The sequence below is a fragment of the Bufo gargarizans genome, chromosome 1 (assembly GCF_014858855.1).
Source record: "Bufo gargarizans isolate SCDJY-AF-19 chromosome 1, ASM1485885v1, whole genome shotgun sequence".
NCBI lineage: Eukaryota > Metazoa > Chordata > Amphibia > Anura > Bufonidae > Bufo > Bufo gargarizans.
In genome coordinates this window covers 263,112,646-263,138,492 of record NC_058080.1, presented here as the reverse complement: position 1 = coordinate 263,138,492, position 25,847 = coordinate 263,112,646, and the positions used below count along the sequence as shown (strand labels likewise).

The 25,847-nt window shown below is 43.8% G+C and overlaps 1 protein-coding gene across 2 annotated transcripts in view; it reads left to right on the top strand.

Moving 5' to 3' along the window:
* CCSER1 (coiled-coil serine rich protein 1) overlaps positions 1–25,847 on the top strand; it is a 1,109,040-nt gene that overhangs the window by 536,000 nt on the left and 547,193 nt on the right. The gene's annotated exons all lie outside the window — the stretch shown is intronic.

The window sequence follows — 25,847 nt, the reverse complement described above, 5'->3', positions numbered from 1 at the left end:
GTGGGGTCACATGTGGGGTATTTATACTGCCCTGGCTTTTTAGGGGCCCGAAAGTGTGAGAAGAAGTCTGGGATCCAAATGTCTAAAAATGCCCTCCTAAAAGGAATTTGGGCCCCTTTGCGCATCTAGGCTGCAAAAAAGTGTCACACATGTGGTATCGCCGTACTCAGGAGAAGTTGGGGAATGTGATTTGGGGTGTCATTTTACATATACCCATGCTGGGTGAGAAAAATATCTTGGTCAAATGCCAACTTTGTATAAAAAAATGGGAAAAGTTGTCTTTTGCCAAGATATTTCTCTCACCCAGCATGGGTATATGTAAAATGACCCCCCAAAACACATTGCCCAACTTCTCCTGAGTACGGCGATACCACATGTGTGACACTTTTTTGCAGCCAAGGTGGGCAAAGGGGCACCTTTCGGATTTCGCAGGCCATTTTTTACACATTTTGATTGCAAGGTACTTCTTACACATTTGGGCCCCTAAATTGCCAGGGCAGTATAACTACGCCACAAGTGACCCCATTTTGGAAAGAAGACACCCCAAGGTATTCCGTGGGGGGCACGGCGAGTTCCTAGAATTTTTTATTTTTTGTCACAATTTAGCGGAAAATGATGATTTTTCTTTTTTTTTTCTTTTTTCCTTACAAAGTCTCATATTCCACTAACTTGCGACAAAAAATAAAAAATTCTAGGAACTCGCCATGCCCCTCACGGAATACCTTGGGGTGTCTTCTTTCCAAAATGGGGTCACTTGTGGGGTAGTTATACTGCCCTGGCAATTTAGGGGCCCAAATGTGTGAGAAGAACTTTGCAATCAAAATGTGTAAAAAATGCCCTGCAAAATCCGAAAGGTGCACTTTGGAATATGTGCCCCTTTGCCCACCTTGGCAGCAAAAAAGTGTGACACATCTGGTATCGCCGTACTCAGGAGAAGTTGGGCAATGTGTTTTGGGGTGTCATTTTACATATACCCATGCTGGGTGAGAAAAATATCTTGGTCAAATGCCAACTTTGTATAAAAAAATGGGAAAAGTTGTCTTTTGCCAAGATATTTCTCTCACCCAGCATGGGTATATGTAAAATGACACCCCAAATCACATTCCCCAACTTCTCCTGAGTACGGCGATACCAGATGTGTGACACTTTTTTGATGCCAAGGTGGGCAAAGGGGCACATATTCCAAAGTGCACCTTTCGGATTTCACCGGTCATTTTTTACAGATTTTGATTGCAAAGTACTTCTCACACATATGGGCCCCTAAATTGCCAGGGCAGTATAACTACCCCACAAGTGACCCCATTTTGGAAAGAAGACACCCCAAGGTATTCCGTGAGGGGCATGGCGAGTTCCTAGAATTTTTTATTTTTTGTCGCAAGTTAGTGGAATATGAGACTTTGTAAGGAAAAAAGAGAAAAAAAAAAATCATCATTTTCCGCTAACTTGTGACAAAAAAATAAAAAATTCTAGGAACTCGCCATGCCCCTCACGGAATACCTTGGGGTGTCTTCTTTCCAAAATGGGGTCACTTGTGGCGTAGTTATACTGCCCTGGCAATTTAGGGGCCCAAATGTGTGAGAAGTACCTTGCAATCAAAATGTGTAAAAAATGGCCTGCAAAATCTGAAAGGTGCACTTTGGAATATGTGCCCCTTTGCCCACCTTGGCTGCAAAAAAGTGTGACACATCTGGTATCGCCGTACTCAGGAGAAGTTGGGGAATGTGTTTTGCGGTGTCATTTTACATATACCCATGCTGGATGAGAGAAATATCTTGGCAAAAGACAACTTTTCCCATTTTTTTATACAAAGTTGGCATTTGACCAAGATATTTTTCTCACCCAGCATGGGTATATGTAAAATGACACCCCAAAACACATTCCCCAACTTCTCCTGAGTACGGCGATACCAGATGTGTCACACTTTTTTGCTGCCAAGGTGGGCAAAGGGGCGCATATTCCAAAGTGCACCTTTTGGATTTCACCGGTCATTTTTTACACATTTTGATTGCAAAGTTCTTCTCACACATTTGGGCCCCTAAATTGCCAGGGCAGTATAACTACCCCACAAGTGACCCCATTTTGGAAAGAAGACACCCCAAGGTATTCTGTGAGGGGCATGGTGAGTTCCTAGAATTTTTTATTTTTTGTCGCAAGTTAGTGGAATATGAGACTTTGTAAGAAAAAATAAAAAAAATAAAATCATCATCATTTTCCGCTAACTTGTGACAAAAAATAAAAAGTTCTATGAACTCACTATGCCCATCAGCGAATACCTTAGGGTGTCTACTTTCCGAAATGGGGTCATTTGTGGGGTGTTTGTACTGTCTCGGCATTGTAGAACCTCAGGAATCATGACCGGTGCTCAGAAAGTCAGAGCTGTTTCAAAAAGCGGAAATTCACATTTTTGTACTATAGTTTGTAAATGCTATAACTTTTACCCAAACCATTTTTTTTTTTTGCCCAAACATTTTTTTTTTATCAAAGACATGTAGAACAATAAATTTGGCGAAAAATTCATATATGGATGTCGTTTTTTTCGCAAAATTTTACAGCTGAAAGTGAAAAATGTCATTTTTTTGCAAAAAAATCGTTACATTTTGATTAATAACAAAAAAAGTAAAAATGCCAGCAGCAATGAAATACCACCAAATGAAAGCTCTATTAGTGAGAAGAAAAGGAGCTAAAATTCATTTGGGTGGTAAGTTGCATGACCGAGCGATAAACGGTGAAAGTAGTGTAGTGCCGAAGTGTAAAAAGTGCTCTGGTCATGAAGGGGGTTTCACCTAGCGGGGCTGAAGTGGTTAACCTGAGAAAGACTAAATGTAAAAGAGAGTACATAAATATTATATAAGATGATTAATAACAAAAATTAATAAAATCTACAAACAACGTTTGGAGTGAACGGCGGGAGTGAAGTTCACAAGGCTGCCAGGTAGCTAAGCCATGCCTCCTGGACAGTCACTGGAGATGTTACTCCAGCATTGTTATGAAAGGAGAGCCCTGGGAACTACTGTTAGCGGGGCATATCATCCGAGTCCGGTAGCGCTCATATGTAGCATCTAGGAAGAGAAGGGATTAGAACATTGCATTCAGCTTACAGGCTGCTTTGCAGAGGATGGGAGTGATGCTGAGAAATACCCGACACACTTACTGAGGGAGGAAAAGGCACAATGCACAGAGCTCAGGGAGAGGCTTAAATCTTGCCCTCAGTACACCTAGCTAGAACGCAATAGGGAAAAAAGTTATAGAAAGGAATATGAGCTGACAATAGGACTGGGATATAAGTGAGATAGATGACCATACTGTCATGGCTGAGGATGGGGAAAATCCTCAGCCGTGCGATGTCGGAAGATGTCCAGTCGCTACTCGGCCAGAGCAACAGAATTAGGGAGCAGGTCACCTCCTAATGCGTCCCTAACGCTGACACTGTCTCCTGTCTGTATGAGCCGACCCTGGTGGTAGGAGGGCTCATACGCTGGAACCTAATAGTCCCTGCAAGCCCTCAGGATGGCCCTGAACTAAGGAGCAGGGTAAGACAACCTACTCCTCCTAGACACGGAGGAGCAGGAGTCTCACTGGCCAAGCAGCATGAAAGAAGGGAAACATGAACAGGACTATGGATATGACAGGTGAACCCTCCAGTTCCAATCTAACCTGCCACAGCCTTGCTGACTGGAACCCGTGCTCAGAAAATGCTGTCCACACATAACATAAGAGAAACAGCACACACATAAGAACACTCAGGAACCAGGACATCCATAGCTGCACTAAAAACCAAAGACATAGGACATCAACAAAACATCAAGGAAATGAATCTTATGACCGGAAGGGTGGCCCTTACTGGAAGATGGTAATTCACAGGAGGCTGCTCCAGCTATGCCTGGCTGAAGCAACCTACTGAGCCATGCCAAAGCTTTATAGGCCTAAGTGGCCACACCCAACGGTCAGACACACCCAGTGACTCACACACACACTGGGAAGGGAGTTAACCCTTCCAGCACCAGGAAAGGGAAACACCAACATAAAGGGGAAGTGCACACAATACAAAAACACAGTGTACACCATACACACACACCTAACATAAAGGTAGTCAGGTGAGACCGCATGCTACTGCAGCAAGCTGCCTAGCACCGCTCAGGCTGCTCTGCTGACACATACAGAACACAACTAGTTGCCCGCGCAACCAGAAGTGAGGCCACACACAGCGACCCTCAGCTGTGGTTGAACACCCAATCTAAACCGCAGGCAACCGCATGCGGTAAAGGAGTCACGGTCATAGCCATGGCCGTGACACATACATAATAAATAGATAAGGTAGAGGCTGGTGGATGGATAGCAGCCATTAAAGAGGTTGTCTTATCTTACTATTACTAAAGCAAGATGAGACACAGTCCGGACCACCACCCGGCCAGGAAACAGCAAAGCACTCCATTGTTTCAGTGGCTCCCATTACAGTACATGAGAGCTATTGAAACAGTGTTTCCCTAACTCAGAAACAGCATATCTTGCTGTCAGGGGCAGATTGGCCATAGACCCTAAAGGGAAATTTCCCAATGGGCCGATGGACACAAGTGAAGCTACATTTTGGAGCCCCCGTCGCAGCTCACCTGGCCCTGGTCCCATCTGCAGCAGCTGGCTTCTCCTCTGTGTGGTCCTGGTATCTTCTCTCTGCTTCAGACAATCGCTGGTTTGAGAACAGTATTTTTCACCCTCTAAGACGCACCGGTCCATAAGAAGCACCTAGGTTTTAGAGGAGGATAATAAGAAAAAAATATTTTCCATTGCACCTCAGGTCAGACCAGTAATCAGACCCCCAATGTTAATCAGACCTTAGATCAGACCCCCAATGCCTCAGATCAGCCCCTTATGTCAGCCATCAGCGCCCCATGTTAGCCATCAGCCCCCCATGTCAGCCATCATGCCCCCCTGTCAGCCATCATGCCCCCCTGTCAGCCATCATGTTCCCATGTCAGCCATCATGCCCCCATAACAGTCATCATGCCCCATGTCAGCCATCATGCCCCATGTCAGCCATCATGCCCCCATGTCAGCCATCATGCTCCCATATCAGCCATCATGCCCCCATGTCAGTCATCATGCCCCCATGTCAGTCATCATGCCCCCATGTCAGCCATCAATCATGCCCTCCCATGTCAGCCATCAGCGCAAATAAAAAAAATAATAATAACTTACCTCTCCTGCTCCTGGACACCGCCGCTCCTCACTACCACCGCTCTATCTCCCTTCTTCCTGGTTCTCGGCTGTCAGCTGTGAAGGCTGCGCACAGTGAGGTCACATGGTGTGCAGCCCTTTACAGCAGACAGCCGAGCGGAGGACCAGAAAGCGGTGAGTACAGATCCTTAACCACTTCCCGGTCCTCCGGTACTAATGAAGCACTTCCAAAATGGAAGTGCTTCATTAGTATTCGCCCTATAAAACCCAGGTATGAAAAACACAGGGTATTAAAAAAAAAAGTGTAATTTTTTCCGCCCGCCCCCATCTCTGCGCCCTAAGGCAGCCGCTTGGTTTGCCTTATTATAGCACCGGCCCTGGTTGGGATGGTATTTTGCATTATAGTATTACTGACTCGTCTACTTGTGTTGCCCAAGGGTGTTTTGAAAATCCAGTACATTTCCCATATTTTTACATCCTCCCATCTGGTATAAACTGTAGGTGGATATTGTTCTAAAGGGGTTATCAGAGATTCTAAATAATCAGAGCTGTGACATATCACAGCGTGTTTGGAAACGTTGCTTCACAAAACCATTATTCACATTAGAAAGGTACTTATTGACACGTTCCCTGAGTCTCATAGTGGTTCTTCCAATATATTGTAACCTCACAACCCTAAAAGGTGAGAGCATTACTTAGCCAGCTCCTCGGACTCCTATCTCATACCATTATCAGACTGTACTTCCCTATGTAGTGCTTGGTGCTTTGTTTTTCCTTTCTTTATCAGGATTTATCTCATATAGTGTCATTATTCAGCTGTTTAGTAGAAAGTACATGCTGTTCTTTGTACTAACAGATAAACCTTTCAATACTGTATGTCTAGGGGTGAAGAGAATAAAACATTTGTGTAATCACTGATTTCATTGTAATTTATTAGATAGTTATCTATGTTTATAACTATATTTCCCATTGGAAAATCCAAGAATGGCTTTATCATGACCAACATTATATTTTCATTAGTTTCGCTAATGCTTTCAGTAGAAGTTATTACATTTCCCTACACATTGCTTTCACACATTATGAATTGCTTAAAGGGGTTCCCTGGGATTTACATATTGGTGACCTATCCTCTGGAGTAAGACCTCGCCAATCATCTGAACAAAGAGGCTGCAGCGCTCTGAGTGCTTAGGCCTCCTCCTAGGCCATATGACGTCAGCTTCATTGGTAACATGTCTTAAGTAAAGCTCAGCCCCATTCAAGTGATTGGCTTAGCAGCAATACCAAGCATAGCCACTATACAATGTACAGCGAGGAGTTTGCGGCACCCATGAGAGTGCTGCAGCCTCAAACGTCTGATCGGTGGGGCGTCCACTGATCTTGCCCATATTGATGCTGAGGATAAGTCATCATTATGTTAATCCAGAAGAACCCCTTTAATGGTGTTGTCCCACAAAAAATATGCTACATGTTTTTCAAATCAGCACCTGTCTTTGAAAACTTCTGTAATAAAATCTGATCGAAAATTGAGTATAGTCAATGAGTTATTCAATAAAATATATTTGCATAGTGCCATCTGCTGTTAGTACATTTTCTTTTTTCTATGTCCACCTCAATAAAGTGGACGCACATGTTCAGAATAAATAATCCGCTGCCATCACCTATACCCACTGCTAGAAGCTTTGACAGTTACAGGGAGAGAGATGCAGCAGAACAAACTGGCCCACTGAGAAAAGACACATCCCCTGACCTTTGATAGAGAGAGAGCTGCCGCAGAAAGTACATGCCGACTAAGAAAAGACACATCCACCTAAAATAAATCTAGCAGAACAATTGGAGAAAGAAATCAAAAGATCTCTGGATCCATGAGACGTACAGGACTGGCTCTAGCTTTGTTAGAAAGAGAGCACAAAGGCCGGGGTGGAACTACTACTTCTGCAACCCCAATAGTGACAGCACACTAATGTTGGGAGTAGAGAAACTAGGATTTCAATACATCTGTATGGTTCATTGAGTTGACTTTTTCTGTATCCTGCATATTGAGTATTAAAACAAAATAGAAAACTGTCAGAACCCCCAGAGTGTTAGAGTCATTATGAGCCTATCAAGAGTGAATCATCTTCAGAGAGTGATTTCTTCCTAAGACTATCACTCAGTAATCAGGTTAGCCTCTGCATGACATTGCTTGATGACAGCCTAATTTTCAATTGACTGTTGTGTCGTGAGTAACCCTTAATATCCAGTAACCTTGGCACACACACCCACATTCGTGATTTAAAATGAATGAGAATCCATATTAAAATAAAACAAGAAAAATATACTGGAGAAGCTATGGCATACTTTCTAAAGCAAGTCAGAAAACGGCTGTCAATGGCAGAATATTGCCATCACCCAAGTGACCAGTCTGTTACATGCTCGGGTTTGCTCGTCTTACAGTTGGGTTTTAAGTGTTTATTGGGGGGTTCTTCATAAGCTTAAAGGGGTTGCCTTTATCATGTAGAGAAAGTTAATACAATATACTGTTATTATTCATATTGCTTCCTTTGCTGGCTGGATTCATTTTTCTATCACATTATACACTGCCAGTTTCCATGGTTACAGACCACCCTGCAATCCATCAGTGGTGGTCGTGCTTGTACAATAGAGGAAAAAGCACCAGCCTATGTGAGCTCCCATGGTCCCGGCCAACAGAGAGGCTGTTGCTTTTTCCTCTAGTGTGCAAGCACGACCACCACTGATGGATTGCAGAGTGGTCTGTAACCATGGAGATGAACAGTATATAATGTGATGGAAAAATGGATCCAGCCAGCAAAGGAAGCAATATGGATAATAACAATACATTAGTAAGTGCCTTGTATTAACTTTCTCTGCATGATAAATGCCACTTACTGAAGTGAGACAATCCCTTTAATGCCTCATTCACACAGTCAGTGTTTAGTCAGTTATTTCCATTAGTGATTTTGAGCCAAAACCAGGTGTGGCTGACTCTACCAACCACCTGCGTGTGCAGAGCTAAGCAGTTACACACCACTTGTGGGATTGGGGATAGAGGAGTATTAATATATGGTCTCAAATTATGCTCCAGATTCTTTACGCCCAGTCTGAAAAAGATATATTGTGGACAGCCACCATTTTTGTATTGTATCTATAACGGATCTCCTGGCACCCCGGCCGGGTACCTCCGTCGATGGATGCTCCTAGCGCTTCTCGAGGACTCCAAGCACTCCACTCAACACCGTAAGCACTGCAGACCCCATGAACCGCTGAAGCTTGGTTGAGGTCTCTTACAAGAGCTAGTAGTTATAACCAGGGGAGTATAGTAAATCTTCAGTGTATGGCAATCCCCAGTGTCGATCAGTTACCCAAACACCAGCCTCAACATGATGAAGGGTAAAACAGGAACTCTTTATTGAACACACAGCATTGACTTATATACACATGACATACTGAGGACATGACATAGCTGCCAGTCCTGTACAGTGTAAACACAAAACTAACCCTATTTAACAAACACACTGGCATTGTCTGTGACGCAATTAACAAACACACTGGCATTGTCTTTGATGCAATTAACAAACACACTGGCATTGTCTGTGACACAATTAACAAACACAATGGCATTGTCTGTGACGCAATTAACAATGAACATGCAAACAGGAATCTTCACCCCCTCCATAATGAATGAATGGGAAGAGGAGACACATGTGATGGGATTATCTCCTGAGTGTATCATAGGAGTTGGCTGCTGTTTTAATCAACCATCTAAATCCCATCACTAACACAATCAGTGGGAGTCTCAGTGCAAAGTTAACCCTTTTTGTGTTGCTGAATCCACACCATGCCTTTTTAATGGGCAATAGGAAATATGTGGCATATAAATTACACACAAAAATCAGGGTTCATAGTTCCTTGTAACCCCAAAAGGCTTGAGGGGGTCTCCATAGTTCTCGGTCCATAGTCTGTAGGAAGGAGGCTGGCCCTCAGGCTCCTCCAGCAGCCCCAGTGACTGTTCAGTCCGTCACAGAATCATTAATAAAAGTAGTTTTTAGTGTATTTTGTTCAGGCAGTTAATCCTCTACATTATTTGATATACCACATTTGTTTAGCATCTTATAGTTAACCCCGCCAAAACCAGGTGCGGCTCTAAACACAGAACAGGGCCAGATCTTTCCCTTATACCTTTTGTCTGTGGAGCCTCAAATCCAGGTTTTGCCTCACAATCGCCAATGGAAAGCACTGACCGAATCACAGGCTTGAATGAGGCTTAAAAGAGGGAAAGGTTGGAGATGCAGCTGCAGGATATCTCCCTTATGCCTTAGCCACACGTCAGCGTTTTGGTCAGTGATTTCCATCAGTGATTGTGAGCCAAAAACAGGATTGGAGCCTCCGCGAAGATACGGTTTAAGGCCTCATGCACACGACCGTTGTGTGGAACGGCACCGGCAGCCTTTATTTTAACTGCCTATTCTTGTCCGCAAAGTGCGGACAAGAATAGGACAGGTTATATTTTTTTTGCGGACCAAGGAACGGAACAACGGATGCGGACAGCACACGGGGTGCTGCCCGCATCTTCTGCAGCCCCATTGAAGTGAAAACTGTGGCTCGGACGCGGACCAAAACAACGGCCGTGTGCATGAGGCCTAAGGGAAAGATTTGTACCTGTTTTGTGTTTAGAGCCGCTCCAGGTTTTGGCTCACAATCACTGATGGAAATCACTGACTGTGTGAATGAGGCTTTAGTTTGAGTTGTGAGTAGGAGTGTCAATTCTTATATGTGCAATGTTATTTCACTTAGATGCACATATAGATGCACATCAAAAATAATACATTTATTCCTCTATGGAGGAAGGAAACATTTAAAATTATAAATTTACTAAAGTATATGCTGTACAAGTATTTCACAAAACAAATGACCTTATCCATATGCTATCCACAGATTGAAAGGAATGTGAAAAATCTTATTGTGCACACCAGCATAATATGTATTGCGGCTTTCAACATTGTGTTCTCATACATTATTGCATTGTGGTTAGCCAAAGTGAGAATTAAGAAACAAGGCGAATAATGGAGTCTGTTTTTAATAACAGATAACTCAGAGAGGAGTAAAGGTGTGAGTCAGTAGGTGCAAATAGGATTACACAATCATTTCCTTAGAATGTGTCAATAGCAGCCTTCATGGTGTAACATAGTCACAGACCTGATTATATTCATCTATCTTTCTACCCTGAACTCAATGGAAATAGCTGTATGTGCATTTCAAATAAAAAAAGGCGAGAAAAAAACCACACTTATAAGACCTATATACACTGTGTGTGTGTGTATATATATATATATATATATATATATATATATATATATGCATATATATTTAGTAACATTCACTATCTACCCCATAACATTAATAATAATATTTAAAAATAAGTCCAATATTACAGGGGTCGGCCCATCTCACACATTGCTGGCATATTGCTATGAGTTGGGACCCACACCTATCTATAAAATCTTCTTATCTGTAATAACCAGTGCAAAAAAAAACCTGATTATTGTGTTCACATAAAATAAATGTAAAAATATATGTATATACATTATACACAGTGGATATAAAAAGTCTACACACCCCTGTTAAAATGTCAGGTTTCTATGCTGTAAAAAAATGAGACAAAGATAAATCATTTCAGAACTTTTTCCACCTTTAATGTGACCTATAAACTGTACCACTAAATTGAAAAACAAACTGATGTTAGGTCACATTAAAGGTGGAAAAAGTACTGAAATGATTTTTCTTTGTCTAATTTTTTTACAACACAGAAACCTGACATTTAACAGGGGTGTGTAGACTTTTTAGAAAAAAAAAATATTTTTTTGTATCACCTCAATTTCCTCATAGTAGTGTTGAACAAATCGGACCAATCCAAATTTCAGGGAAAATTTGATTTGCCACAAAGTCGGATTTCCTCGTGCTTTGTGGAAGCAAATCAATTTTCCCTGAAATAGTGTAAAAAACTAAAATAAATCATACTAACCTTATCCATTTTTAGTGTCTGATATACACAAGCATGGAATGCTATCAGAAATGACAGAGAGTTAAATAGACAAAAAATACGTTTTTCAGAATCTTTTCCCATAAAACTATTTTACAATCTGCTCCGCTCCTCCAGCTCTATGGCATGCTGCCTGCAGTTCGCACTGCATTTCGTGGAAACTGGTTCCCTTTAAGTAGAGCATCCTAAGAATAGTTCACCAATATTGTAGTCCCAGAGAAACCCTTTAATTAATACTTGAATGTACATAATGTATGACAGTGTCTTCATCCTCCTTCTTTACTTCTGCTTAATTAAATTTGATATTTTTGGAAATAAAAACTATCCCCTGCCAGATGTTGCCTTTATTTCATCCTCATTTTTATAAAGTTATTTTTTTGCTTCTGTCACTTCAGTTGACATGTCAAAGTCTGAGTTTTAGCTGTCAGAACTTGAGAAATCATTTCCAAGTTCTGCCAGAATCGAGGACCATATTTAGGATTGTTAAATTTCATTTCTCCGATCAAGTTCTTAGACGTCCAGAGCAGCAATATCTAATCAAGGGGTATGCCTTAAGCCTCATAAGCTCTCACCGCTCTAAGTCTAATGCATTGCACTATGCAAAGTGCCTTTAACAATATTTAATTACAGTATAATAATAAAATACAATATCTTGGAAGGTTTCCATGCACACTCATGTACTCTTTCTGACAGTTGCTATGGGAAGCCAAACATCTCATTTAGGAAATTGGAAAAATATATTGAGAAAATATAAAAGCTGTGCCCATATATTATTGTGAAGAAATGTTGCGCATCATGTATGCATATTAATCTGTCATAGGCTATTTTAAAGCCAGATGCTCATAAAAGGAGCTTGCAGCGTGCTGTAAAAGCACATTGTGCTCCATTGTACAGCAGATGTGTGTTTCTGCAGATGGTAGAGAATCGTCAGCAAATGCAGCTGGAGTTATCCAGAGGAGATGCCTGTGAAGGGTGCCTATTATTTGTATTAAGGATCATTTCTGACCCATGTTGCAGCAAAATGTGCTTGCACACCTCACTTTCTTCTATTGTGCTTCTTATTTTCTTAAAGGGAAAATTTACTATATTAAATATTTCATCCTTTGATTCTGTGGACATCCTGGGGAATTTCATTTCCAAGAGTATGTGCCACTGTGATTTGCAGAAATGTATTACATTTCACAAAATGTTTGAAAAATGTGTTTAGTGAATCCTTAAGACTAACACTGAGGTGTTACACCACTTTCTACACCACCCCTTTACTCTTCTGCTAAATTTTCCAACTTTTTGAAAAACCGTGGGGATAATTCTGAAGTTAAACTAATTTACCTAGTTAACCATTCCAACTTCCCACCCACTTGTCAAAAGCAAAGTACAGTAAGGTTCATAGAAATGCAAAATTTTGCAAAATATTTGCACAAATAAGCCCAAACTGTTGCAAAGCCATATTCTGTGAATCTTTGAAGCCAGAATTCTGAAGAGCAGGGCACCACCACCACCAGTTTTAGGAAGCAGTGAACTATCATTAGACTTTGTTTTACTATTAACCTACTGTATATTTTCTAAAGAAACTGTGTCACCGACCTTCAATGTAACGTTCTCTAGAAACAGACTTTTTGTTATTTGCAATCTACTCTAAGGGTATGACCAAATGGCATGATTGTTTGGTTGTCTCATGCCTCCAGAAGTGTCTGTCTAGACCAGTGATGGTTAACCACCATCACATGTCTAGGGCTTTCTTCCAGCATCACATTGAATAAATTAGCCAAACACATGTGTATTGGAGAGTCAGGAGGGAGTTGGGAGACAATTATTTGTCCAACAGTTATTGAATGTTTATGGCCACTCTTAGAGTACAAACTAGTGGAATGGTTGTGTTGCGGTTGTGACACGACTGTGCTGCGGTCAAGTACCGCTGCCGTTCTATGGGCCACGGCTGCTTCTAATTAAACTAATGAGACCACACTGTTCAGTGGGTCTGTTTTGTTAATGGCTGTATGGCACCTTCAATACCGTAAGACCATTAACAATACAGACCCACTGAACAGTCCGGTCTGTTTAATTTAATTAGAGGCAGCTGTGGCCCGTACAACTGCAGCAGTACTCAACCACAGAAAGGCCACCACTCTGTTTGGTCGTACTCTAGGGGTGGCCAAAAACATTCAATAACTGTTAGACAAATGATCATTTGGCCGACAGTCACCTCTCCTAACTCCCTCCTGGCTCCCCTATACACATACAAGTATCCTTTTTAATCTATTCCTAGTCTAAAATGGCCACAATGCTTCTCAGGCTACTCTAGTATGCCAACTTAAAAAAAAAATGTTATTGCAAACTGGAGAGTTACTTTAAAGTAATGAATCAAAAGATTCATTTAAAATTTAGATCCAATTTTGATGAACTTACTGTTTAGTAATGCATTAGGGTAAAAAAAAAAATCCCTAACAACGTCTAATTGAGTAATTATTGCATGTATATTAGTATCAGAGGCAATCTGGTGATCAGGCACAGACTATTGTTAAATAATCTGTAATCTTTATGCTGACAAAGGTAGTTAGCATTAGTAGGATTGTTTAAGGACAGCCTGCACTATATATGTAATATTTTTTGTTTTGTTTCAATTCTACTAAATCCCTTAATTGTGTATACGTAAAAACTAGTAACTAGTAGACGCTTTAGGCGTTGCTTATTGCTTATTTCCCTTAACTGAAAAGATAGCTCTATCAAAAGCTTGGTCTCCAGATTTATTGTTGTACATCTACTGTGCATTATCAGACTCATGTAGGTCAAAATCATTCCTGTGATTTATTGATAGGACGTTCCTAAATGACATTTTGATTGCTGCATAAACACACATTAAGATACTCATTATAATTGGCAGCCAAGTGCATCTGTATCTGTAGACCTCAAGTAATTGTTTTATAGAAAATTAAAGCAAGTCAGTCAACAGATTTAATGGTAGTAGGAGTAGGATTTATTGCCTATTGTCCAAACCACTCAGTAATCTTACATTATATTATGTCACAGGGTGTAGTTGCTATATACTGTTTAGTGGATGCCAGGTTGGGAATGAGAGTTGAGATGGCTTTATATATTAGATATACTGTAGTATGTAAGCCATAACCCCCGATTTCAGCCAACCACCTAACATGTATGGGGGGCTTCTCACTCAACAGATGTCATGGGGATAAGGGTCAGGCAAATTGGATTTTAACAGCTCCATCCCTTTGTTCTTGAGGAGATGAGTCACTACCAGAGGAGTATGGCAACAGATTCCTGTCTCTCTTCCTACAGAGAACACATGCAGACTCCGCAGAACCTAACAGACATGTGTGTGAGGAGATCCTCAGTGATAGCTGTGATTAAACGAGCCAAAAGTTATATGTATGGCCAGGCTTACACAGTTTGGACATTGCTTTCTCTTGGTCAGGTTTACCCTCCATGCAAGTGAGGAAACCTAAGTGCAGGAGACAGAATTTATCTGTACATGCATATTTTTATAAAGGAATTTTTTCTCACCATATACATCTACAAAGCAATAAAAAGGCCCAATTTAAAGGGGTTATGCACATTGGACTATCCCAAAGGCTCCCTCTTACACTGCTTGTTAGAGCAGACAATTGTCTGGATGGAAGCATTCTTTCCCAACAATCACTTTCAAACCGTTAATGCCATCGCTTGTCTCCATACTTACCATTTGTTTGCTGACAACAATGATTTTTATTGTTCATCGGGTAATTGGTGGCAGTATTACACTGCCAGATCATTGCTAACAAGCGTTACTACGAATACTTGCCAGCGACGATTTGGCAGACAATTAAGAAAGTGTCATGCCCCTTTGCCTCCTGCCTGCTCCGCTCTGCTTTTTCCATGCAGTGGTCTGGTCAGCCATTATAATCAATAAGTTATTATGTGGCTGCTCGGAAAAAGATAAGCAAAACTCATAGGAGATGAATTGGAATGATGGTTTCCTATCACTGTTGTCCTTCTAGCAATGGGTGAAGGTTAGTGTTGGTCGAGCACCAAAGTGCTCGTGTGCTCGAGTAGAACACTTCCCGATGCTCGGGTGATCTACAGAGCACCCAAACACAATGGAAGTCAATGGGAGAACCCAAGCATTAAACCAGGCACCCCCTGTTCTGAAGAGGGGAAGGTGTCGGGACTCTAGTTTGGCTTAGGAGTCCCTGCTCTGACTTCATATATAGCCCAGTGTAGTTAAATCTAATTTTTATTTTATTTTTTGCAGCTCTATAGTGCGGCTCTATAGTGTAGTGGTTAACATTCTTGGCTGTAATGTAGAATGTTTTGAGTTCAAATCCTGCCAGAAACTTTTCATAAATAGAGGCTAAATTAGATTTAAATACACTGACTCAAGCATCGCACTCAAGCACACGCAATATTCGGACGAACACCGTGAAGGTTTCAGCCTCCTCAGAAATTTTCATTATGTTCTGTCTTGCCAGGTAATGATGAACATGATTGGCCAACTTGGTCAACTTTGAACAATTCTACAAACTTTGCCCATACACAGTCTATAGACAAATAATGATAATAATAATAATATATTTGTTATTATTATTAGTAGTAGTAGTATCATTACTTAGTATCTTGCTAAAGACAGACAAACCTTTCAAAACTTACTGCACCAAATTAAAACTTACTAAAAAAGAGCAATAGGGCACTAAGAAAATATGTGAGACGTCTTTCTTAGGGATGAGCGAACTCGAACTGTATAGTTCGGGTTCGTACCGAATTTTGGGGTGTCCGTGACACGGACCCGAACCCGGACATTTTCGTAAAAGTCCGGGTTCGGGTTCGGTGTTCGTCGCTTTCTTCGCGCTTTTGTGACGCTTTCTTGGCGCTTTTTGAAAGGCTGCAAAGCAGCCAATCAACAAGCGTCATACTACTTGCCCCAAGAGGCCATCACAGCCATGCCTACTATTGGCATGGCTGTGATTGGCCAGAGCACCATGTGACCCAGCCTCTATTTAAGCTGGAGTCACATAGCGCCGCCCGTCACTCTGCTCTGATTAGCGTAGGGAGAGGTTGCGGCTGCGACAGTAGGGCGAGATTAGGCAGATTAACTCCTCCAAAGGACTTGATTAACTGATCGATCTGCAGCTGTGGATCATTGAGCTGCTGATCCTCAATTGCTCACTGTTTTTAGGCTGCACAGACCGTTTGTCAGTCTCATTTTTCTGGGGTGATCGGCGGCCATTTTGTGTCTTGTGGTGCGCCAGCACAAGCTGCGACCAAGTGCATTTAACCCTCAATGGTGTGGTTGTTTTTTGGCTAAAGCCTACATCAGGGTGAAGCTGTGACACCAAGTGCATTTAACCAGCAATAGTCTGTTCATTTTTTGGCCATATACAAAATCAGGGGCAAGCTGCGCCTGTCACCAAGTGCATTTAACCCTCAATGGTGTGGTTGTTTTTTGGCTAAAGCCTACATCAGGGTGAAGCTGTCACACCAAGTGCATTTAACCAGCAATAGTCTGTTCATTTTTTGGCCATATACAAAATCAGGGGCAAGCTGCGCCTGTCACCAAGTGCATTTAACCCTCAATGGTGTGGTTGTTTTTTGGCTAAAGCCTACATCAGGGTGAAGCTGTCACACCAAGTGCATTTAACCAGCAATAGTCTGTTCATTTTTTGGCCATATACAAAATCAGGGGCAAGCTGCGCCTGTCACCAAGTGCATTTAACCCTCAATGGTGTGGTTGTTTTTTGGCTAAAGCCTACATCAGGGTGAAGCTGTCACACCAAGTGCATTTAACCAGCAATAGTCTGTTCATTTTTTGGCCATATACAAAATCAGGGGCAAGCTGCGCCTGTCACCAAGTGCATTTAACCCTCAATGGTGTGGTTGTTTTTTGGCTAAAGCCTACATCAGGGTGAAGCTGTCACACCAAGTGCATTTAACCAGCAATAGTCTGTTCATTTTTTGGCCATATCCCAGTCTAATTCTGTCACTAAATCCATACCGGTCACCCAGCGCCTAAATACTAGGCCTCAAATTTATATCCAGCTAAATCTGTCCCTAGTGCTGTAGCTGGGCGAGTTATTTAGTGTCCGTTCAAGCACATTTCTTGTTCTGGGTTGAAATACAATTCCCAATTTAGCAATTTCATAATTTAGTGGTTCCTGCTATATCAGAGCTCTTTGAAATCTATCCCAAAAAGGGTATATAATATTGAAGGTGCACATAGGGTCATTCAGAGTAACTTCACACACACCCGCTACTGTGTATTTCCAAGTCTAATTCTGTCACTAAATCCATACCGGTGACCCAGCGCCTAAATACTAGGCCTCAAATTTAATTCCCTCTAAATCTCTCGTTACCCACCGCTGTACTGTTGTTGCTGGGCAAGATATTTAGTGTCCGTCAAAGCACATTTTTTGTTCTGGGTTGAAGTACAATTCCCAATTTAGCAATTTCATAATTTAGTGGTTTCTGCTATATCAGAGCTATTTGAAATCTATCCCAAAAAGGGTATATAATATTGAAGGTGCACATAGGGTCATTCAGAATAACTTCACACACACCCGCTACTGTGTATTTCCAAGTCTAATTCTGTCACTAAACCCATACCTGTCACCCAGCGCCTAAATACTAGGCCTCAAATTTAAATCCCTCTAAATCTCTCGTTACCGTTGTCCTGTTGTAGCTGGGAAAGTTATTTAGTGCCCGTCAAAGCACATTTTTTGTTCTGGGTTGAAGTACAATTCCCAATTTAGCAATTTCATAATTTAGTGGTTCCTGCTATATCAGAGCTATTTGAAATCTATCCCAAAAAGGGTATATAATATTGAAGGTGCACATAGGGTCATTCAGAATAACTTCACACACACCCGCTACTGTGTATTTCCAAGTCTAATTCTGTCACTAAATCCATACCGGTGACCCAGCGCCTAAATACTAGGCCTCAAATTTAATTCCCTCTAAATCTCTCGTTACCCACCGGTGTACTGTTGTTGCTGGGCAAGATATTTAGTGTCCGTCAAAGCACATTTTTTGTTCTGGGTTGAAGTACAATTCCCAATTTAGCAATTTCATAATTTAGTGGTTTCTGCTATATCAGAGCTATTTGAAATCTATCCCAAAAAGGGTATATAATATTGAAGGTGCACATAGGGTCATTCAGAATAACTTCACACACACCCGCTACTGTGTATTTCCAAGTCTAATTCTGTCACTAAACCCATACCTGTCACCCAGCGCCTAAATACTAGGCCTCAAATTTAAATCCCTCTAAATCTCTCGTTACCGTTGTCCTGTTGTAGCTGGGAAAGTTATTTAGTGCCCGTCAAAGCACATTTTTTGTTCTGGGTTGAAGTACAATTCCCAATTTAGCAATTTCATAATTTAGTGGTTCCTGCTATATCAGAGCTATTTGAAATCTATCCCAAAAAGGGTATATAATATTGAAGGTGCACATAGGGTCATTCAGAATAACTTCACACACACCCGCTACTGTGTATTTCCAAGTCTAATTCTGTCACTAAATCCATACCGGTGACCCAGCGCCTAAATACTAGGCCTCAAATTTAATTCCCTCTAAATCTCTCGTTACCCACCGGTGTACTGTTGTTGCTGGGCAAGATATTTAGTGTCCGTCAAAGCACATTTTTTGTTCTGGGTTGAAGTACAATTCCCAATTTAGCAATTTCATAATTTAGTGGTTTCTGCTATATCAGAGCTATTTGAAATCTATCCCTAAAAGGGTATATAATATTGAAGGTGCACATAGGGTCATTCAGAATAACTTCACACACACCCGCTACTGTGTATTTCCAAGTCTAATTCTGTCACTAAACCCATACCTGTCACCCAGCGCCTAAATACTAGGCCTCAAATTTAAATCCCTCTAAATCTCTCGTTACCGTTGTCCTGTTGTAGCTGGGAAAGTTATTTAGTGCCCGTCAAAGCACATTTTTTGTTCTGGGTTGAAGTACAATTCCCAATTTAGCAATTTCATAATTTAGTGGTTCCTGCTATATCAGAGCTATTTGAAATCTATCCCAAAAAGGGTATATAATATTGAAGGTGCACATTGGGTCATTCAGAATAACTTCACACACACGCTTCTGTGCATTTCCAAGTCTAATTCTGTCACTAAATCCATACCGGTGACCCAGCGCCTAAATACTAGGCCTCAAATTTAATTCCCTCTAAATCTCTCGTTACCCACCGCTGTACTGTTGTTGCTGGGCAAGATATTTAGTGTCCGTCAAAGCACATTTTTTGTTCTGGGTTGAAGTACAATTCCCAATTTAGCAATTTCATAATTTAGTGGTTTCTGCTATATCAGAGCTATTTGAAATCTATCCCTAAAAGGGTATATAATATTGAAGGTGCACATAGGGTCATTCAGAATAACTTCACACACACCCGCTACTGTGTATTTCCAAGTCTAATTCTGTCACTAAATCCATACCGGTGACCCAGCGCCTAAATACTAGGCCTCAAATTTAATTCCCTCTAAATCTCTCGTTACCCACCGTTGTACTGTTGTTGCTGGGCAAGATATTTAGTGTCCGTCAAAGCACATTTTTTGTTCTGGGTTGAAGTACAATTCCCAATTTAGCAATTTCATAATTTAGTGGTTTCTGCTATATCAGAGCTATTTGAAATCTATCCCTAAAAGGGTATATAATATTCAAGGTGCACATTGGGTCATTCAGAATAACTTCACACACACACGCTTCTGTGCATTTCCAAGTCTAATTCTGTCACTAAATCCATACCGGTCACCCAGCGCCTAAATACTAGGCCTCAAATTTATATCCCGCTGAATTTGAATACAATACATTGGGCCAAATAATATATTTGTTGTTGTGGTGAACCATAACAATGAGAAAAACATCTAGTAAGGGACGCGGACGTGGACATGGTCGTGGTGGTGTTAGTGGACCCTCTGGTGCTGGGAGAGGACGTGGCCGTTCTGCCACATCCACACGTCCTAGTGTACCAACTACCTCAGGTCCCAGTAGCCGCCAGAATTTACAGCGATATATGGTGGGGCCCAATGCCGTTCTAAGGATGGTAAGGCCTGAGCAGGTACAGGCATTAGTCAATTGGGTGGCCGACAGTGGATCCAGCACGTTCACATTATCTCCCACCCAGTCTTCTGCAGAAAGCGCACAGATGGCGCCTGAAAACCAACCCCATCAGTCTGTCACATCACCCCCATGCATACCAGGGAAACTGTCTCAGCCTCAAGTTATGCAGCAGTCTCTTATGCTGTTTGAAGACTCCGCTGGCAGGGTTTCCCAAGGGCATCCACCTAGCCCTTCCCCAGCGGTGAAAGACATAGAATGCACTGACGCACAACCACTTATGTTTCCTGATGATGAGGACATGGGAATACCACCTCAGCATGTCTCTGATGATGACGAAACACAGGTGCCAACTGCTGCGTCTTTCTGCAGTGTGCAGACTGAACAGGAGGTCAGGGATCAAGACTGGGTGGAAGACGATGCAGGGGACGATGAGGTCCTAGACCCCACATGGAATGAAGGTCGTGCCACTGACTTTCACAGTTCGGAGGAAGAGGCAGTGGTGAGACCGAGCCAACAGCGTAGCAAAAGAGGGAGCAGTGGGCAAAAGCAGAACACCCGCCGCCAAGAGACTCCGCCTGCTACTGACCGCCGCCATCTGGGACCGAGCACCCCAAAGGCAGCTTCAAGGAGTTCCCTGGCATGGCACTTCTTCAAACAATGTGCTGACGACAAGACCCGAGTGGTTTGCACGCTGTGCCATCAGAGCCTGAAGCGAGGCATTAACGTTCTGAACCTGAGCACAACCTGCATGACCAGGCACCTGCATGCAAAGCATGAACTGCAGTGGAGTAAACACCTTAAAACCAAGGAAGTCACTCAGGCTCCCCCTGCTACCTCTTCTGCTGCTGCCGCCTCGGCCTATTCTGCTGCTGCCGCCTCGGCCTCTTCCTCCGCCTCTGGAGGAACGTTGGCACCTGCCGCCCAGCAAACAGGGGATGTACCACCAACACCACCACCACCACCTCCGTCACCAAGCGTCTCAACCATGTCACACGCCAGCGTTCAGCTCTCCATCTCACAAACATTTGATAGAAAGCGTAAATTCCCACCTAGCCACCCTCGATCCCTGGCCCTGAATGCCAGCATTTCTAAACTACTGGCCTATGAAATGCTGTCATTTAGGCTGGTGGACACAGACAGCTTCAAACAGCTCATGTCGCTTGCTGTCCCACAGTATGTTGTTCCCAGCCGGCACTACTTCTCCAAGAGAGCCGTGCCTTCCCTGCACAACCAAGTATCCGATAAAATCAAGTGTGCACTGCGCAACGCCATCTGTAGCAAGGTCCACCTAACCACAGATACGTGGACCAGTAAGCACGGCCAGGGACGCTATATCTCCCTAACTGCACACTGGGTAAATGTAGTGGCAGCTGGGCCCCAGGCGGAGAGCTGTTTGGCGCACGTCCTTCCGCCGCCAAGGATCGCAGGGCAACATTCTTTGCCTCCTGTTGCCACCTCCTCCTTCTCGGCTTCCTCCTCCTCTTCTTCCACCTGCTCATCCAGTCAGCCACACACCTTCACCACCAACTTCAGCACAGCCCGGGGTAAACGTCAGCAGGCCATTCTGAAACTCATATGTTTGGGGGACAGGCCCCACACCGCACAGGAGTTGTGGCGGGGTATAGAACAACAGACCGACGAGTGGTTGCTGCCGGTGAGCCTCAAGCCCGGCCTGGTGGTGTGTGATAATGGGCGAAATCTCGTTGCAGCTCTGGGACTAGCCAATTTGACGCACATCCCTTGCTTGGCGCATGTGCTGAATTTGGTGGTGCAGAAGTTCATTCACAACTACCCCGACATGTCAGAGCTGCTGCATAAAGTGCGGGCCGTCTGTTCGCGCTTCCGGCGTTCACATCCTGCTGCTGCTCGCCTGTCTGCGCTACAGCGTAACTTCGGCCTTCCCGCTCACCGCCTCATATGCGACGTGCCCACCAGGTGGAACTCCACCTTGCACATGCTGGACAGACTGTGCGAGCAGCAGCAGGCCATAGTGGAGTTTCAGCTGCAGCACGCACGGGTCAGTCGCACTACAGAACAGCACCACTTCACCACCAATGACTGGGCCTCCATGCGAGACCTGTGTGCCCTGTTGCGCTGTTTCGAGTACTCCACCAACATGGCCAGTGGCGATGACACCGTTATCAGCGTTACAATACCACTTCTATGTCTCCTTGAGAAAACACTTAGGGCGATGATGGAACAGGAGGTGGCCCAGGAGGAGGAGGAGGAGGATGAGGAAGAGGGGTCATTTTTAGCACTTTCAGGCCAGTCTCTTCGAAGTGACTCAGAGGGAGGTTTTTTGCAACAGCAGAGGCCAGGTACAAATGTGGCCAGCCAGGGCCCACTACTGGAGGACGAGGAGGACGAGGATGAGGAGGAGGTGGAGGAGGATGAGGATGAAGCATGGTCACAGCGGGGTGGCACCCAACGCAGCTCGGGTCCATCACTGGTGCGTGGCTGGGGGGAAAGGCAGGACGATGACGATACGCCTCCCACAGAGGACAGCTTGTCCTTACCCCTGGGCAGCCTGGCACACATGAGCGACTACATGCTGCAGTGCCTGCGCAACGACAGCAGAGTTGCCCACATTTTAACCTGTGCGGACTACTGGGTTGCCACCCTGCTGGATCCACGCTACAAAGACAATGTGCCCACCTTACTTCCTGCACTGGAGCGTGATAGGAAGATGCGCGAGTACAAGCGCACGTTGGTAGACGCGCTACTGAGAGCATTCCCAAATGTCACAGGGGAACAAGTGGAAGCCCAAGGCCAAGGCAGAGGAGGAGCAAGAGGTCGCCAAGGCAGCTGTGTCACGGCCAGCTCCTCTGAGGGCAGGGTTAGCATGGCAGAGATGTGGAAAACTTTTGTCAACACGCCACAGCTAACTGCACCACCACCTGATACGCAACGTGTTAGCAGGAGGCAACATTTTACTAACATGGTGGAACAGTACGTGTGCACACCCCTCCACGTACTGACTGATGGTTCGGCCCCATTCAACTTCTGGGTCTCTAAATTGTCCACGTGGCCAGAGCTAGCCTTTTATGCCTTGGAGGTGCTGGCCTGCCCGGCAGCCAGCGTTTTGTCTGAACGTGTATTCAGCACGGCAGGGGGCGTCATTACAGACAAACGCAGCCGCCTGTCTACAGCCAATGTGGACAAGCTGACGTTCATAAAAATGAACCAGGCATGGATCCCACAGGACCTGTCCGTCCCTTGTCCAGATTAGACATTAACTACCTCCCCATAACCATATATTATTGGACTCCAGGGCACTTCCTCATTCAATCCTATTTTTATTTTCATTTTACCATTATATTGCGATGCTACCCAAAGTTGAATGAACCTCTCCTCTGCCTGTGTGCTAGGCCTAAATATATGCCAATGGACTGTTGCAGTGGTGGCTGACATGAAGCCTGATTCTCTGCTATGACATGCAGACTAATTCTCTGCTGACATGAAGCCAGATTGTCTGTTACGGGACCTCTCTCCTCTGCCTGGGTGCTGGGCCTAAATTTATGACAATGGACTGTTGCAGTGGTGGCTGACGTGAAGCCTGATTCTCTGCTATGACATGCAGACTGATTCTCTGCTGTCATGAAGCCAGATTGTCTGTTACGGGACCTTTCTCCTCTACCTGGGTTCTGGGCCTAAATTTATGAAAATTGACTCTTACAGTGGTGGGTGACGTGAAGCCTGATTCTCTGCTATGATATGAAGACTGATTCTCTGCTGACATGAAGCCAGATTGTCTGTTACGGGACCTTTCTCCTCTGCCTGGGTTCTGGGCCTAAATTTATGAAAATTGACTCTTACAGTGGTGGGTGACGTGAAGCCTGATTCTCTGCTATGATATGAAGACTGATTCTCTGCTGACATGAAGCCAGATTGTCTGTTACGGGACCTTTCTCCTCTGCCTGGGTTCTGGGCCTAAATTTATGAAAATTGACTCTTACAGTGGTGGGTGACGTGAAGCCTGATTCTCTGCTATGATATGAAGACTGATTCTCTGCTGACATGAAGCCAGATTGTCTGTTACGGGACCTTTCTCCTCTGCCTGGGTTCTGGGCCTAAATTTATGAAAATTGACTCTTACAGTGGTGGGTGACGTGAAGCCTGATTCTCTGCTATGATATGAAGACTGATTCTCTGCTGACATGAAGCCAGATTGTCTGTTACGGGACCTTTCTCCTCTGCCTGGGTTCTGGGCCTAAATTTATGAAAATTGACTCTTACAGTGGTGGGTGACGTGAAGCCTGATTCTCTGCTATGATATGAAGACTGATTCTCTGCTGACATGAAGCCAGATTGTCTGTTACGGGACCTTTCTCCTCTGCCTGGGTTCTGGGCCTAAATTTATGAAAATTGACTCTTACAGTGGTGGGTGACGTGAAGCCTGATTCTCTGCTATGATATGAAGACTGATTCTCTGCTGACATGAAGCCAGATTGTCTGTTACGGGACCTCTCTCCTCTGCCTGGGTGCTGGGCCTAAATATATGCCAATGGACTGTTGCAGTGGTGGCTGACGTGAAGCCTCATTCTCTGCTATGACATGCAGACTAATTCTCTGCTGACATGAAGACAGATTCTCTGTTACGGGACCTCTCTCCTCTGCCTGGGTGCCGGGGCCTAAATATCTGAGAATGGACTGTTCCAGTGGTGGCTGACGTGAAGCCTCATTCTCTGCTATGACATGCAGACTAATTCTCTGCTGACATGAAGACAGATTCTCTGTTACGGGACCTCCCTCCTCTGCCTGGGTGCTGGGCCTAAATATATGCCAATGGACTGTTGCAGTGGTGGCTGACGTGAAGCCTCATTCTCTGCTATGACATGCAGACTAATTCTCTGCTGACATGAAGACAGATTCTCTGTTACGGGACCTCCCTCCTCTGCCTGGGTGCTGGGCCTAAATATATGCCAATGGACTGTTGCAGTGGTGGCTGACGTGAAGCCTCATTCTCTGCTATGACATGCAGACTGATTCTCTGCTGACATGAAGCCAGATTCTCTGTTACGGGACCTCTCTCCTCTGCCTGTGTGTGTGCTGGGCCTAAATATATGCCAATGGACTGTTGCAGTGGTGGCTGACGTGAAGCCTCATTCTCTGCTATGACATGCAGACTGATTCTCTGCTGACATGAAGCCAGATTCTCTGTTACGGGACCTCTCTCCTCTGCCTGTGTGTGTGCTGGGCCTAAATATATGCCAATGGACTGTTGCAGTGGTGGCTGACGTGAAGCCTCATTCTCTGCTATGACATGCAGACTAATTCTCTGCTGACATGAAGACAGATTCTCTGTTACGGGACCTCCCTCCTCTGCCTGGGTGCTGGGCCTAAATATATGCCAATGGACTGTTGCAGTGGTGGCTGACGTGAAGCCTCATTCTCTGCTATGACATGCAGACTGATTCTCTGCTGACATGAAGCCAGATTCTCTGTTACGGGACCTCTCTCCTCTGCCTGTGTGTGTGCTGGGCCTAAATATATGCCAATGGACTGTTGCAGTGGTGGCTGACGTGAAGCCTCATTCTCTGCTATGACATGCAGACTGATTCTCTGCTGACATGAAG